General features: G+C 35.4%; 1 long non-coding RNA gene across 1 annotated transcript; it reads right to left on the reverse strand.

Annotated features, from left to right (window-relative positions):
• Positions 1-9350: 9350 nt before the first annotated feature.
• Positions 9351-11219, reverse strand: LOC125491332. The gene is made up of 3 exons (XR_007268236.1): positions 11119-11219; positions 10376-10535; positions 9351-9467 (listed from the first exon to the last, which is right to left on the reverse strand). It is a non-coding gene; the product is annotated as an uncharacterized LOC125491332 (long non-coding RNA).
• Positions 11220-15162: the final 3943 nt, after the last annotated feature.

Below are 15162 nucleotides of genomic sequence, written 5' to 3' on the forward strand. Positions count from 1 at the left end.
TTTTATCTCGGTTTTTGACATTATATAAAACCCAGACAGTATTTCGCTTCATTTTTTATGTCACCCAACATCTAGTTCGTATATTGTTTATCAAAGGCTCTGTTCATTTTTCCATCTTGAATTCTTGACAGGTGTGTCAAAAGTCAACAACCCGTTGCCTGGTTACCGGTCTTAACCAAGTCTTAGCGGAACCCCACAGCAGCAATTAAGTTTATAACCCGATCAAGGGAGTTAACCCCTTGATTTGGCATGGTGGGACACTCACTAACCTCGGTCCATGATGTAACCAAACCGAGGTATTTTTAACCTTAACCTAACCGAATGGTGTGAAATTAGGCCCTAACCTTCTTGTTTTGAGAATCTTGCAAATTTTTGGTCTTCCATAATTAGTAAATAGTAAGTAGGAAATTATTTCAGTAGGTATTTGTTTTTTTTTCAGTAAGTATAGGTACCTAACTGTTGTTTTAAAATTGGTTTCAGGAGACTCTGGTTATGCTCTACGGCCATGGATGTTAACACCTATCCTCAATGCAGCTGTAGGATCCCCAGAAGAACACTACACTGATCTACACTGCCGTGTCAGAAATACTGTGGAGCGGTGCATTGGGGCCTTTGGGGCCCTTAAAACACGCTGGAGATGTTTGCTGGCACACCGTGTGCTTCACTATGAGCCCACCAAAGCTGCGAAAATAGTAAATTCCTGCTGTGTGTACACAATATAGCAAATACACACAATATACAAAAGAAGTTGTACCAGTGACGACAACTTGCCAGCTGCTGGTAACATTCGGGTGCAGCATATTGGTAACGTGGCATATGGTGCTTCTGATGCAGATATGCAGGGCGCATGAGGGCCAACCTTGTCCAGAGGCTGTGAATTTCAAGGAACTAAAATAACCTGACTCTCATAGGCTGATTTTTGCTGTATATATGTATAATTTAGTAATAAAAAACACATTTTATATTAATGGCTTTTATTTTTTATTTTAAATCACATTTCTACCTATCACATTTTGCTTCAACCAGTCTTACTATAATCATTATTAAAATATTTTTTCTACTTTTACCTTTAAATTATGATTTCACATTGCCACTTTACATGTGAATGCCCGTCAGAATTTTTGACCAATTGCGACCAATCCATTATACCACTGAGGAAAAAAATACTACGTTATAATTATACGACGACGAACACAACCTGCGCGGCACAATGTAGAAGCCAGAATGAAGCGGACGCGCGAGTGTAATACCCCATTTACACTCTCGCCTCGGCCCTCGCCTCCTCGCTCGCCTCGTCACTCGTGCGGAGGCGCGAATGTAAACACCCTGTGTTTACACTCTCGTGCAGAGTTCAGTTGTCTTTGAGCTAGCAACGATGGAGGACGTCGAAGTTTTAGCCGCAACAATAAAGAATTTATGTATGATCACCGATTACTTCGCCGTTTATGGACCGATTTTGAAAATTCTTTTTTTATGTATTGGGTTGAGATCCCATTTTTTTCAAATTTTGATTCCACCTCCAAGGGTGGGTAAAGGGTTAAAAACAGGCTATGAATTTCCATTTTGGGTACCTATTAACCGATTGTAGTTAATGAAATTTAGAAAGTACATAGATACAAACCTATATTTTTAACATTAAAAAAAATATGATGGTGACCTTGAGCTGATCTGATGATGGAAACGGAAGGTAGTCAAGGGAACTCCTCAACGGTAGGTATATAGCAACTACTTCTACTACTGACTAGTAGGACTTATAGGTATCATTTGCTTCTTAATTTTGATTGTCAATTATTGCAAATAAACTAAGTATAAATAAGTAATAAAATAAAATAATGATAAAAAAACGACTTCAAAAAACCACTAAAACGTAAGAAATAATTTAAGGTTTGGACATGGTTTAGACCTATTCTATGTGACAGTACTAATATATCTAAGCAGGTAAGTACTGCTTTTATTTCTTACGTTTTAGTGTTTTTTTATTATTATTATTTTATTGAAATATTTACCTATATGAAATTAAATGTTTCGTCTTGCGACCAATCCATTATACAACTGAGGAAAAAACACTACTTTATAATTATACGACGACGAACACAACCTGCGCGGCACGATGTAGAAGTCAGAATGAAGCGGACGCGAGAGTGTAAACACACGCTCGCGTGCGACGCGAGCTCGACGCGAGCTCCTTTGACTCGTGCCCCAAAAACCGCTCCGGACGCGAGCGCCGCGAGTGGCGAGGCAAGCGAGGAGGCGAGCCACGAGCGTCTGTTCACACTCGCGCCTCGCCCCTCGCCTCCTCGCTCGCCTCGCCACTCGTGCGCGAGTGTAAATGGGGTATTACGGATACCACTAGCCGACTGAAATCGGCATCCTACATAGGCCAAGTGTAAACAGCAGCCTTACTCCCAGCGATTAATAGTTGCTATCCAAAAAAGCCAATTAAAACTCAGTTCAAAAATTTAGGCCGATTCAGTTGGTACCACCACCTCGGTTTTGACTGAGCCGCGGACCAGGGACAACGTAGAAAATATATCAAGAAACGACTAGTGATTATTTTTGAAACGGTAGCCGAAGTAAGCCGATATCAGGCCGATGTTGCGATCGTATTTCAATAGAGGTGAAAGAAAGAGATGTCGCTCTATAAAATTGTATAAGATCTTGTGTTTTTTCTCGCTCTGACAAGGAAAAAATTGGTGTGCGTTCGAAGTACTAGCGAAGCTTGAAATAAGAAATCCGGTAATCATCAGTCCATATTATGTTTTTATTTTTTCAATGTTAGTAAAATATTAATTAAAATACTTATTAAACACTAGTTTAAAGTCATCACTCATGCCATTTTTTACTTATTATTCACAAAAACTTAACGTTGTAAACGTTAAAATTTGAAATTAGGGGCTTTTGAACGCATTCAAACTAAAAATCAAATTACTCTGTGAACCTGTGAAATTCATTCATACAACATACAATAACAATGATAAAACAAAATTACAAATGGAGTTTCCTGAGTCACGAAAAAAAAGCGCGGGAACCATTGAAAAGACCAGGCGGGATTTTTGAAAAATTTATTAATAATATTAATTAAAACTACTGCAAATACGTAAATTACTAAAAAAAACCAATAAAAAGTTTGTTGCATACACAATAAATTAAAAAATAGCAATGGGGAAGGTGAGAACAAGAAAAAAAAGGAAGAAGGATGATGAGGGTGAAAAGTCCGACGTCGATACGACGTCCTCCGAATCAGAGGTCGAAGTTTTGGATATTTCAAAACCTTACTTAGTTACAGATTACAAGAGGCGTTACCCAGAGGATTCCGGAGCTGCAGAATTTGTAGTTTTCGTAGAGTCGTCTAATGCGGAGATGCCCATCGGAACCAGAGACCTTATGTCCATATCGAGTTGCATTAAACGATTCAATAAAGGGGTAAAATACTTAAGATCGATGAACAAATTTAAAATTGCAATTTATTTTGAAAAGGCCAGCCTTGCAAATGCCTTTCTGAATAACTCCACGTTTCTAAAGGATTATCAATTTAAGGCTAACATTCCAGCACAAAGCACAGAAATTACTGGTATTATTAAAAATGTGCCTACCAACCTGACTAACAAAAAAATCTTCACCATGCTGTCTAGTTACAAGAAGATCATATCTGTAAGGAGATTTACAAAGAGGACAAAGATTGACAACAATTTTATTCTACAGCCCCTGCAAACTGTAGCCATCACCTTCGCGACGTCAGTCCTTCCAGACTACGTCGACTTGGACGGATGGCGGCATGATATTACAGCGTATGTTCCGCCAGTCAAGCAATGTTTCCGGTGTCTCAGGTATGGCCATTTAGCAAAGTTTTGTAAGAACTCGGAACGCTGCTCCATCTGTAAAGAAGAGCACTCTTTCAAAGTATGCACAACACCTATTGAAAAGGCAAAATGCTTCCACTGCGATGGCAATCATGTCAGTATCTCAGCACAGTGTCCAATCAAACAAAAAAAAATCCAGGAAAACAGACAGAAAGTTAAGCCACCATCATTTGCTGACATATTCAATAATGAAAGTTTCCCCCCTCTAGGTCCAAAGAAGCCTCTTGATCTTCTGTCTTTATTGAAAAGTAACGACAAGGCACTAAACCTTTTAGTGCAAAGCATCATAAAAATGATAACATTAAATAAGACCCAAGATACCCCAATATCTTCTAAAAATGTGTTAGAAGTATTGAATGATATTTGCAACCCCAGTGAAACAAAAAATATTAGTTCCAATTCACAAACAAATTAAAGATTGTACAGTGGAATGCTCAAAGTTTGCTATGTAATCGACATATTTTTACAAAATTTTTGTATGATAATAATATTGATATAGCTTTAGTTTGCGAAACATGGCTTAAGCCTACACAACGCTTAAATATTAAAGGATACTCAATAGAACGCAATGATTGTGGTAATAAACATAATGGTGTTGCCATAGTCATTCGCAGTAGTATAAAATATAATAGATTAAATACATATTATGATGACTCACTCCAAAATATAACAATTAAAATAATATATAATAATAGCTCTCTCACCTTAGTTAGTATGTACATACCAACAAATTGCACGCCATCTTTTAAAAAAAATAAGTTAGTAAATTTAATTGATTCCTTACCTAAACCATGTTTTGTATCAGGCGATTTTAATGCTCATCACACCATTTGGGGCTGTCAATCCGTCAGTGCTCGTGGAAGAGATGTCCTGGACTCTATAAATGATTGCAATTTAGTTTTATTAAATGACACTTCACCAACCACAGTAGGAACAAATATCTGGAGACCAAATGGTTTAGATTTGACAATAGTTAGTCCTTCTATAGCTCTTAATTGTAACTGGACAGTTCATGATGATCCCCTGGGAAGTTATCATCTACCCACAATAACAGATATTCTATATAATACAGTTAGCGATCCATCTTTAAACAACTTTACTTCTCAAGATGACATAAAAGAAGTAAAAAGACCAAACTTACGTCTAATAAATTGGGCAAATTACTCAAAGCTAGCCAATAATTTAATTAAAGAATTTAATGTTAATTGTTCCGATCCTTTACAGTCGTACTATGACTTCTGTACCATTTTAAATAAAGTGGTAGATCTATCTATGTTTAGAACTAAATCCCATAATGTAAATAATAATAGTAAGCCAGCAGGAAACCATCCTAAATATCGATATTCTCCTCTTCCATGGTGGAATGAAAAGTGCGCTAATGCTGTGCAAAAAAGTAAAGAAGCATTTATTGCATTCAAACAGGATCCTAGTGAATCAAATTATATTAATTTTAAAAAGTTTCAGGCTGAGAAAAAACTAATTATTAAGTTAGAGAGAACAGATAGTTGGAATAAATATTGTTCAGACTTAAATAGATCAACTCCTATTTCAAAGATCTGGCAATCTATGCGTAAATTTAATAAATCTTACAGTAAAAATACCAAACTCCATAACAATAGTGAATCATCTTGGATTAATAACTTCTTAAGAAAATATACACCTGATTTTGTCTCACAACCACTGCATTTAAATAATACCTCAATTAACCCCACCAATAGTTACATTAATAATCCTTTCACTTTAGATGAATTAAAAGCAGCAATTAAATCACGTAGAGACACCACCTTTGGCTTAGATTGCATTTCATACAAAATGTTACAGAATATTAATACAGATAGTCTACACAAATTTTTACACATTTTAAATTTACTTTGGGATAAATCAATAATTCCTAAAGAATGGAAGCAAGATTGCTTGGTTCCAGTTCTTAAAGCAGAAAAAGACCCAAATGATGCAGATTCTTACCGACCAATAGCTTTAACATCCTGTTCAGGCAAACTCTTTGAGCAACTAATAAAACAGCGTCTTGAGTTTTATATTGAAAGTAATCATATCCTTCCAAGAAATCAATTTGGGTTTCGTCGTGGTCGTTCAGCAAGAGAAAGTATAGGTCATCTCTTCCACGATATTAACACTGCCATTAACAGTAATAAACATCTTATATGTATCTTTTTTGATATTGTAGGCGCATTTAATAACATTAACCATTCAGTTTTATGTACAACTCTTTCTTCTTTGGGAATACCTGAAAAATGCGTAAGGTGGATTCATGAATTCATTAGTGGAAGGGAAGTTTATGTAAAAATTAGCTCTAATTCAATTTTTGGACCCAGATTATCTACTAAAGGCGTTTGTCAAGGTGGTATTTTGAGTCCTCTTTTGTATATACTTTATATCCATAGGCTAAATGAAATGTTAGGATCAGAAGTAAACAATTTACAGTTTGCTGATGATTTGGCTATTTATTGCAGTGGTGATAACATCTCAGACACAAGTAAAAAACTAAATTTAGCTTTAAAAAATCTTCATAGTTACTTTCAATATTTAAATCTAGAAGTTAGCCCTACTAAAAGTAAAATAGTTGTATTCTCAAAGAAAAAAGTTTCAACAGTTAAGATACAGTATAATAATAATTTGATACCAATTCATCCATATGCAAAATTTCTGGGAGTAATATTTACTCATAACCTGTCTTGGTATAAATATGTCGATTGCATAGCAGAGCGAGCTCTACGTTCTACAAATATTTTGAGATCTTTGGTTGGCACTCAGTGGGGGGCCGATTCCAAGATTCTTTTAACTTTATATAAAGCCCTAGTTCGAAGTCACTTTGACTATAGTTTTTTCTGTTACTGCATAGATTCAAAATTAGTAAGTAAACTTGAAAAGATTCAAAATATTAATTTAAGATTAATTTTGGGTGCCTTCAAATCAACTCCTATTAACTCAATGCAAATAGAGTGTAACTTGTGTCCATTAAATATCAGATTTAGTCATTTAAAATACAATTTTATTCTAAGATTGTTGTCTGAAACTGACAATCTTCTTCTTTCCAAACTATTGAAGTATAATTCTAATCATTTCCTATGTCATAACATCCAACAAATTTTAACATTTAAGAGTGAATATAATATTCACAATAGTACCACCTTGCCCTGCTATGGGGGAACATATGGAAGCAAATTTTGTAGCCTTAACATTGAAATAGATAGGACACTGACTGACAAATATGCTGTTTACAATAGATTGGATGAATACAGAGACTTTAAGCAAATTTATACAGATGGCTCTAAATGTATCGATAACGTTTCTATGGCATATTATGTTCCTGATTATAAATTGGGTCATGGCTTAAGATTACCTTCTAACGCAAGCATATATACAGCAGAAGCTCAGGGCATTTATGCAGCCTTAGAATACATAGAAGCAACTAACCTCAATTTCAAGAAATGGTTGATAATTTCGGACAGCATGAGTGTATTAATGGCTTTATCAAATCCTTCTTATAGTAGTGGCACAAATTACATCATATACAACATTAGGCAGATTTATAGCAGGCTTTGGCTCAATCAAGACAGAGAAATCCGTTTTATTTGGACACCTTCACACATTGACGTTTCGGGTAATGACCTCGCCGATAAACTTGCCAGTTCCATAGTAAAAAATCCCAATATCCAACAAATACCTATTAAAAATATTAAGTTGCCAGGTTCAGACTGCAAAGTTTTAATCAAGAATATTATAAAAGACCAATGGATGACTCATTGGCATGAAACAATCCAAATTAAAGGAAAATGGTTCAGCTCTATCAACTCCGAGATTACTCAACCCTGGTTCATCAAAGGAAAATTTATAAACAGAAACTTTTATTCAACTATTTGTCGTTTAAGACTTGGACATGGCAGATTCAATGAACACCTTTTTAGATTAAAAATGATACCTTCCCCAAATTGCACATACTGTAATAACGATATAATTCAATCCCTGGATCATATATTTTTTGATTGCTCTGCATTTAATATACAAAGGATTATTCTTATTGACAATTTACTGGATTTATACAAAGAAGCCCTGGATGTCCCGCGCTCTATTCAGGATCTTCTCAAGAATACGGATACATTCTACCCCATTTATGACTTTATCAAGAACACGATTGGAGTTATTTGAAAAAATAACAAATACCGGAGAAATACTTAACGATAGATAAGGCTATAAGCCTCGACAATATAATACTAAAGACTTGGTTTCGACCTTATATTTACAAGAAAATTTGAAGACTACAACGAAAGACAAGGCCTTTGGCCTCGAACAAAATCACATAGAAGACAAAATTAAATAAGACCAGGCGGTATGGGATAATGCCCTTAGCCTTTTCCGTGAAAAGGAAAAAAAAATACCAAAAAAAAAAAAAAAAAAAAATGGAGTTTCCTTATTTAAATAGATATTTGTGCACTAAATACATAATAATATGATGTAAGTATAGTATTCTGATGGAGTGGTTAAGTTGCAGACTCAGATCGACTCGATTTATAAAATAGACCGATAAAATATTACGATAATTTGTTACAAAGTTATAGATATTAAACTATCAATCATTGTTTACAGAAAGAAGAAGAAGACGTTGCGTGTCACCGTATAGCCAAGGAAATATCTTGTGAAAGTTTTAAATCAAGGCGGAAATTTATTGAAAAAATACTCAACATAACCTACAATTACAGTGAAATACTAACAATATCTTGTACCGTGATAATATTTCTGAATAATAAGTGCAAACCCATTCTCTAAGATCGTGCTTTCAACCACATACTTAATACAATTCCATAATCATATCGAAATCCAAAAGTTCGTAAGTCGTAAGTGATCATAGTTTAGGTATGTACTTATTAGACTCATGCATTGTAAACTCTATAAACGATTACTCGTAATGTATTAATCATATTAAAAGTTGAATGCGGCTGTTTTATTTTTTATTCTTTATGTTTAAAGCAGTTCTAAGTAATGACTAGTAATAAGAGTTGTAACAATATGCATGGACCAAGTGTCTGCTTATTTAAAAACACAATGTTATCATGTAAGTAAACCCTGCTTTAAACATAAAAAATGTGTCTACCTAATCTTCATAAAGCAGATAATGCTAACACCCTGATTACACCACCAAGTAGAGCGGCCCGAGACAGTGTCCTCCGCTGAGCACTCTTGTTAAATTGTGATCCGCGGAATGGTTTAAGATCGAAGAGTACTGTCTTGCCACTCTGCTCAGTTGGTGAAATAGCAAGGGTATAACATTGCAACAGGTAAGGTATCCATATATTAAAAGTACAACTTACAATGTTACATACTTATACAATTCTTCCATGTTGCAATGTTATCATTGCCGGACTCTTAAGAAGAAATACTTCCTATCAAGCCTTTATAAATCAATAGGATCATGAATGACCTCTTAGTCAAGTGCAACATCAACAGGTAAATAATGAAATGAAACATGGTTTTTGCTGTATTTTGTATTTATTAAGTATCATATTAAATCACATCACAATTATTATTAGTGTTCTGAAATATCAAGCATAAGGTTCTCTTCTATTAGCTAAAAAACTGCTTCTTGATTATCTGAAATAAGATAGAAATATAGATTAATAGTAATTCTATAGGTTAGGATATAATAATAATATATTGTACAGTCAACCAAAGAGATATGTATGCCACCCCAACGCAAGCCCTTAGATATTATGACCACTGATAGGTAATATTTATGTAACATGGAAAATAATGATAACTAATATTAAGGTAAGTAATACTTAAGTTAGTAAGTATAGATAAAATATTATTATTCCACCCATGAGGATCAAATTTTTGTTACTGGGGTGGCATAAATATCTATTGCTGACTGCACTATCAAGGTATTGATACAACTTTATTTAGTAGATTTTCTATTCTATTCTATTCTGAGAGGTGGTGAAGCTCCTGTACGTGGCTCTCTTGAGTGGAACCTTTGTACATATCCCCTTAATTTTAGCTCAGCCAGCCTTGCTCTCAAGTAAAATGGAGCAGCAAGCCTGGGTGTTCCAATAGCTGAGATAGGCGTTCTGTTGGTCCAAGAATAGATAGTCTTGTTTCTGTAGTAGGCGGAGATTGAGCCAGCATAGGTATATTTTTTTACTACAAACAATACCCACCGCAGCACTACAGTTTAATCCTAAGGTACTTAGAAAACAGATGAATCAAATAATATTTTATAGATTTACCCCCTTATTCATAGAGAAGTTACAAGACGTTTTAACTAATAAACTGTTTTGTCCCTCTCCGACAAGGAACAATTTGTTCTTTGACAGAGAGGGACAAAACAGTTTATTAGTTAAAACGTTTTGTAACTTTTCTATGAATAAGGGGGATAGAATCTAGATAAGCAAGCCAAGTAAATTATTTTTCATACTGTCAGTGCATCATAAAATTAAAGTGTTTGTGCTAGGGTTTTTTTGCTACAAATAAGAAAATTGAAATCAGCTTAAGTGACTTACTCAGTAGCAGAATGATATGCCAATTTAGTTTCTTATGTAGGTAGGTATTAACTTCATAAGATCTTAATACAACTTGTTGTTAAGTACTTCAGATAGGCACTTGAATATTTAGTCTTGGTTATAAATTCCAGTCTGGAGCCAGTTGCAACGCAGTAAAAACCTACGAATACCAAAATTCTGGTTAGTATCATGGGGTTTAGGTTACAGACATTATGATAGTATAGGAAGGTTTATCTTATTATTATTATTAGTAGGTATATATTGTTAGCCACTGGACTTGGCTGGAGCGAGACCAAACATAGGTGGTTAAACAAAGATAGGTGGCAGATGTTATGACACCTCTGGGGTGCCATAGGACTACAACAATGGTAAAATAAGGTTTGTCTTTGTTTTGAAGGATATTTCCTTTAAGGCTTCTTCTTCATGCCTTAAGAACATGAGTGTTAAGGCGGTCATCCACTGGCGAGGCGACGGTATAGATTGTTGCTTGTTGGCTTGTCGAATCTCGTTGGTGATCCATGAGCGAACCAAACAGTCTACACTCATCATTGGCAAAGTCGTGGCGTGCTTCCAGACCAAGGGTCTTTGTCACTTTACTTCAGCAAACCTTCTTTTTGTAACCTCGTTGGAGGTTTTTTAGACCGCGGACTTAGAGGTTATTGGAGGTTTTGCTCGCGAATAGATCACCGCCTTTAGTTGAAGAAACTTTCACATGTACCTCTATTATGTTCGTGGATACTCACCTTATTTGTTACGCTAAAATCAGCTAGTTTCATGGAGCTAAAGTCTTCAATCAAATTGTCCGTCAACTCCTTTGAATATCTAGGGAGACTGGTTTGCAATCCTCACGTATTCTCAGTAACTACTTTCACATCACTTTGTAGGTATAATTACAGGCTGTTTTTCTTACAAAAATAGGAAAATTAGCCATTGTAATGGCTTTGCGTTGCAAGAATAAGAACTTTTTTCAAAGGGGCGGCTCAGTGCAATTTTGACATTATAATCTAGTCTGTGTGATGAGCTCGTGGTGCGAATTTCTGGCTTAGTAACGCTATAATTTTCACTGAACGGTTTGCGTGACGTCATAACACAATGAGCCGCAAAAATGTGCGGTGGGAGTACGATATTAGCGATTTTGTTGAAATCGATTCAGCCACTCATCGCTGGGAGTAAGGCTGCAGAACGTCCTAAGTCCAACTTGTAGGACGCCAATTTGTAGTCGACTACATGTAGTCTAGTCTAATCGCCGCTTATACAGTCGCCGGCCAACGTTCGATGCGTGAGGGTGTAATATAGTATGTAGGTCTATGGGTAGTGTTATTTTCTTTTATAGTCTATGGTGTGGAAACATTTTAAAAAAACCTCCAAAAGCATGGTATCCACAGAGTAGGTAGGTAATATAGTAGTAAGAGACCGGACTTCCTTAGAATAAAAACACAAAGTTTGGATAATGAATCATTACCAACCTGTGTCACTTAAACCAGTCAGTGCTGCCAACATTACAAAAACAAAATAGTGATGTACCAAAATAGTGATGTACCAAAATAGTGATGTACCAAATTAGTGATGTACCTAGGTATTATTTCATATCGATAATCGACGCCTCTTGTAATTGTTGACGTAGGTATACACTACAAGAAATCGTTACGATTATTCTGCATAGTTCGAACGGTATCGATAACTCGTAGCATGTATGTTATAAAACTGTACATTAACATATTTACAACGAATTATCGGTGCTCTTAGAACTGTGTAGTCTGGCCGTAACGATTTCTCTTTTTTTATATGGCTAAAGCTAGTCAGTTTTTAAATGCTTTTCTTTTTGTTTAACTACTATGCAGTACCTATACGACTTGTTTTAGTATGTATGTCATCAATCCCCTTATAAATTAGAAGTTAATCAAAAAGTAAAACAGTTTTTGATCAGTAAAAGATTTGATATAAACAAAAACATTTTTTTATTTAACAATATATATACATTTATGCATATGTATTAGCATTTCCCGCGAGCTTTGCTTCACCTTGAAAGATTTTCCCGTGGGAAATATTTTTTCCTGCTAACTCCCATTCCTGTAGAAATTTAGCAATATCCTATTGTAACTAAGCCTTAAGTTTACGGTACCTGAATGCCAAATTTCAAGCGTCTAACTTAGATTTGGTTTAGATTTTTCATACAAAAATATTATCCCGCTAATTTCCGTTCCCGTGGGAAAATCGGAAATTTATTTCTTAGTGCTCACCTACACTACCTAAGGAACCTACTTGCCAAGTCTCATCATTGTAGCTTGAGCCGTTTGGCCTCTACGTCGATGTCTATTCTATTCTGGTAGGGGGTGAAGATCCTGCACGTGGCTCTCTCGAGTGGAACCTTTGTACATATCCCCTTGATTTCAGCAAAGTCCTGTCGTGTCGTGTGTACTTCTACAGCACATTGTACTGGTGGAATATTGGTCATATTATTATCTGTAGAACATGATGCACCTTGTTCTGTAAAATAATCAATTAAGAAATAGTTAGAAAAACATAGGTAAATGCCACTCAATGGAACAAATTCAATTGTAATTGTACAGTCCCCCTCACATATTAACAATGCTTCTGGGAGGGGTTAGGTTTCTCTGCCCCTGGGTGTACATAATGTGTATTATAAAATCTACCAATTATACCTACTCTTCTTTCATAGTTTCAAAGGAAATTCTTTTAGTATTTCATCAGAGAGTGGCTTTAGAGTTAGTCTTAGCCTTGGAACCGCAGTTTTTTTCAACCGACTCCTCTTCGTATTAAAATCTCTAGCATTGAAGTGATTTCCAAATATAAATTTTAGCTGGTTCAGTTTTTCAATGGGAACATATACTAAATCTTCCTAGCCCGTAGCTATTACCCATTTTTTACACCTGAGAAAAATATCGATAGTTTTAAAATTGTCTCATCCCAACACTATATTTTGAAATGAAACGGAGCAAATTATGTTTTCTTACAGAAATATCCCTTTATATCGAGGAAGATACGTTGCTTTAGAAAGAAAGAAAGAAAGAAAGAAAATACATTTATTTCACACACACACGGAAACAACACAAAAATAAATAATAATAAAACAAATAATAAAGAGGTTTAAATAAAGAAAAATGAGCAAGGGTGTTGCTTCCCGGTGCAGAAACGGGTTCTAGCTCAGCTTGGTGCTATGATAAACCATAGCGCTGGTTTTCAGCTAGAACCCTGGGTGAAGTCACGGACTGACTTGACATAAAATATTTTAATCAATTGAGCACATAAAAAGTAAACAAATAAGAACTTTAGTTATAGATAGATACATATACATAAATTATATACTTATGATTATGAAGCGTCGAGAGCGCGAGCATAAAGTGGGTCACAGGGGAACGCGGACGGGCGGGGGGGAAGGGAGCCGGCGGCGTGCCTCAGCCTGCGGCGGCGCGTCGAGCCATTTCAGTCTGAAAAAGTCGCCCACGCGTGTTTTGAAACTATACAAGGCCAGAACGCACCCATAGTGTACTAGCACTGTATAGTTTCAAGTGAAAAAAAATATTATTTGACTTGAAAATATACACGATTTGTGCGTACTAATCGCGTATACTTTCAAGTTGGGAATTACTGAATCGTTCTTGAAAATATACATTGCTATTACGCACATTGCTTTATTCGCGTACTTGTCGCATATAATTTGTACCTACATGCTGATTCAGATTTGCTTAACTATTTTGGTAAATGTACATGACTACAATTTACTTTATCTGCCTGTCATACTTATAGAATGTTAATAAATAAAGATGAACAAGCTCTAATTTGATTGATAAATTGATATTTATAGCAATCATACTTGCAAGTTACTTACTTATATCTTATTATTTATATGAATTAATAGTAATACACTCACGAGCAATGAAAAAGTTTCAGTGACGATAGCTCGTCGGCAATATTAAAATACATTTAACAGCGCATCAAAATATTATTAAAACCAACTAAAAACGTACATTTTGATCAAATTCTAAATTAAATGTTTAAAAAAGTTGGTGTTGACTTTTTGCTACTTGGACTTATTTATTGCTCGTGATTGTAGTAGGTATTACCCTATTACAAACCTATTTTTATCAAGTTTTGAATTCACCGTAATTGTCTTTTATGAATTGTTCTACACCCTCTTCTCTTTTAATATTTACAACAGTTCTACAGTTTAATTTAAATCAATTTACTTTGTAACTGTACGATGTAAACAAAAAACGCGTTAAGAAAACATTGACAAGTGCGGAATAATGATGCAATGTTTAGAAAGCAATAGACTAATTACTATTTCGCATGAAAGAAAGAGAGAGCAACAATTCAAAAGGGCTACCTGGTAACTAATCATGTATAGTTTCAAGTGCTCGCATTGCCGCTTGGCACTTGAAAATATACACGATTAGTACGCAGTGGTAACTGCTACAGTATATTTTCAAGCCATAATTTTGGCCCAACTTACTTGAAAATATACGCGATTAGTGCGTAATGGCCTTGTATACTTTCAAGTAAATAATGGCACCATTTTAATTTGAAAATATACGCGAGCAGTCCCAACCTCTGCGTTCTGGCCTTGTATAGTTTCAAAACACGCGTCGCCCACGCCTGGAGCACGTCCGTGCAGCTCACACCCCGCTCCCCGCGGCGCCGCGTGTTTTGAAACTATACAAGGCCAGAACGCACCCATAGTGTACTAGCACTGTATAGTTTCAAGTGAAAAAAAATTATATTTTACTTGAAAATATACACGATTTGTGCGTACTAATCGCGTATAC

The sequence above is a fragment of the Plutella xylostella genome, chromosome Z, assembly GCF_932276165.1.
Source record: "Plutella xylostella chromosome Z, ilPluXylo3.1, whole genome shotgun sequence".
NCBI classification, from domain to species: domain Eukaryota; kingdom Metazoa; phylum Arthropoda; class Insecta; order Lepidoptera; family Plutellidae; genus Plutella; species Plutella xylostella.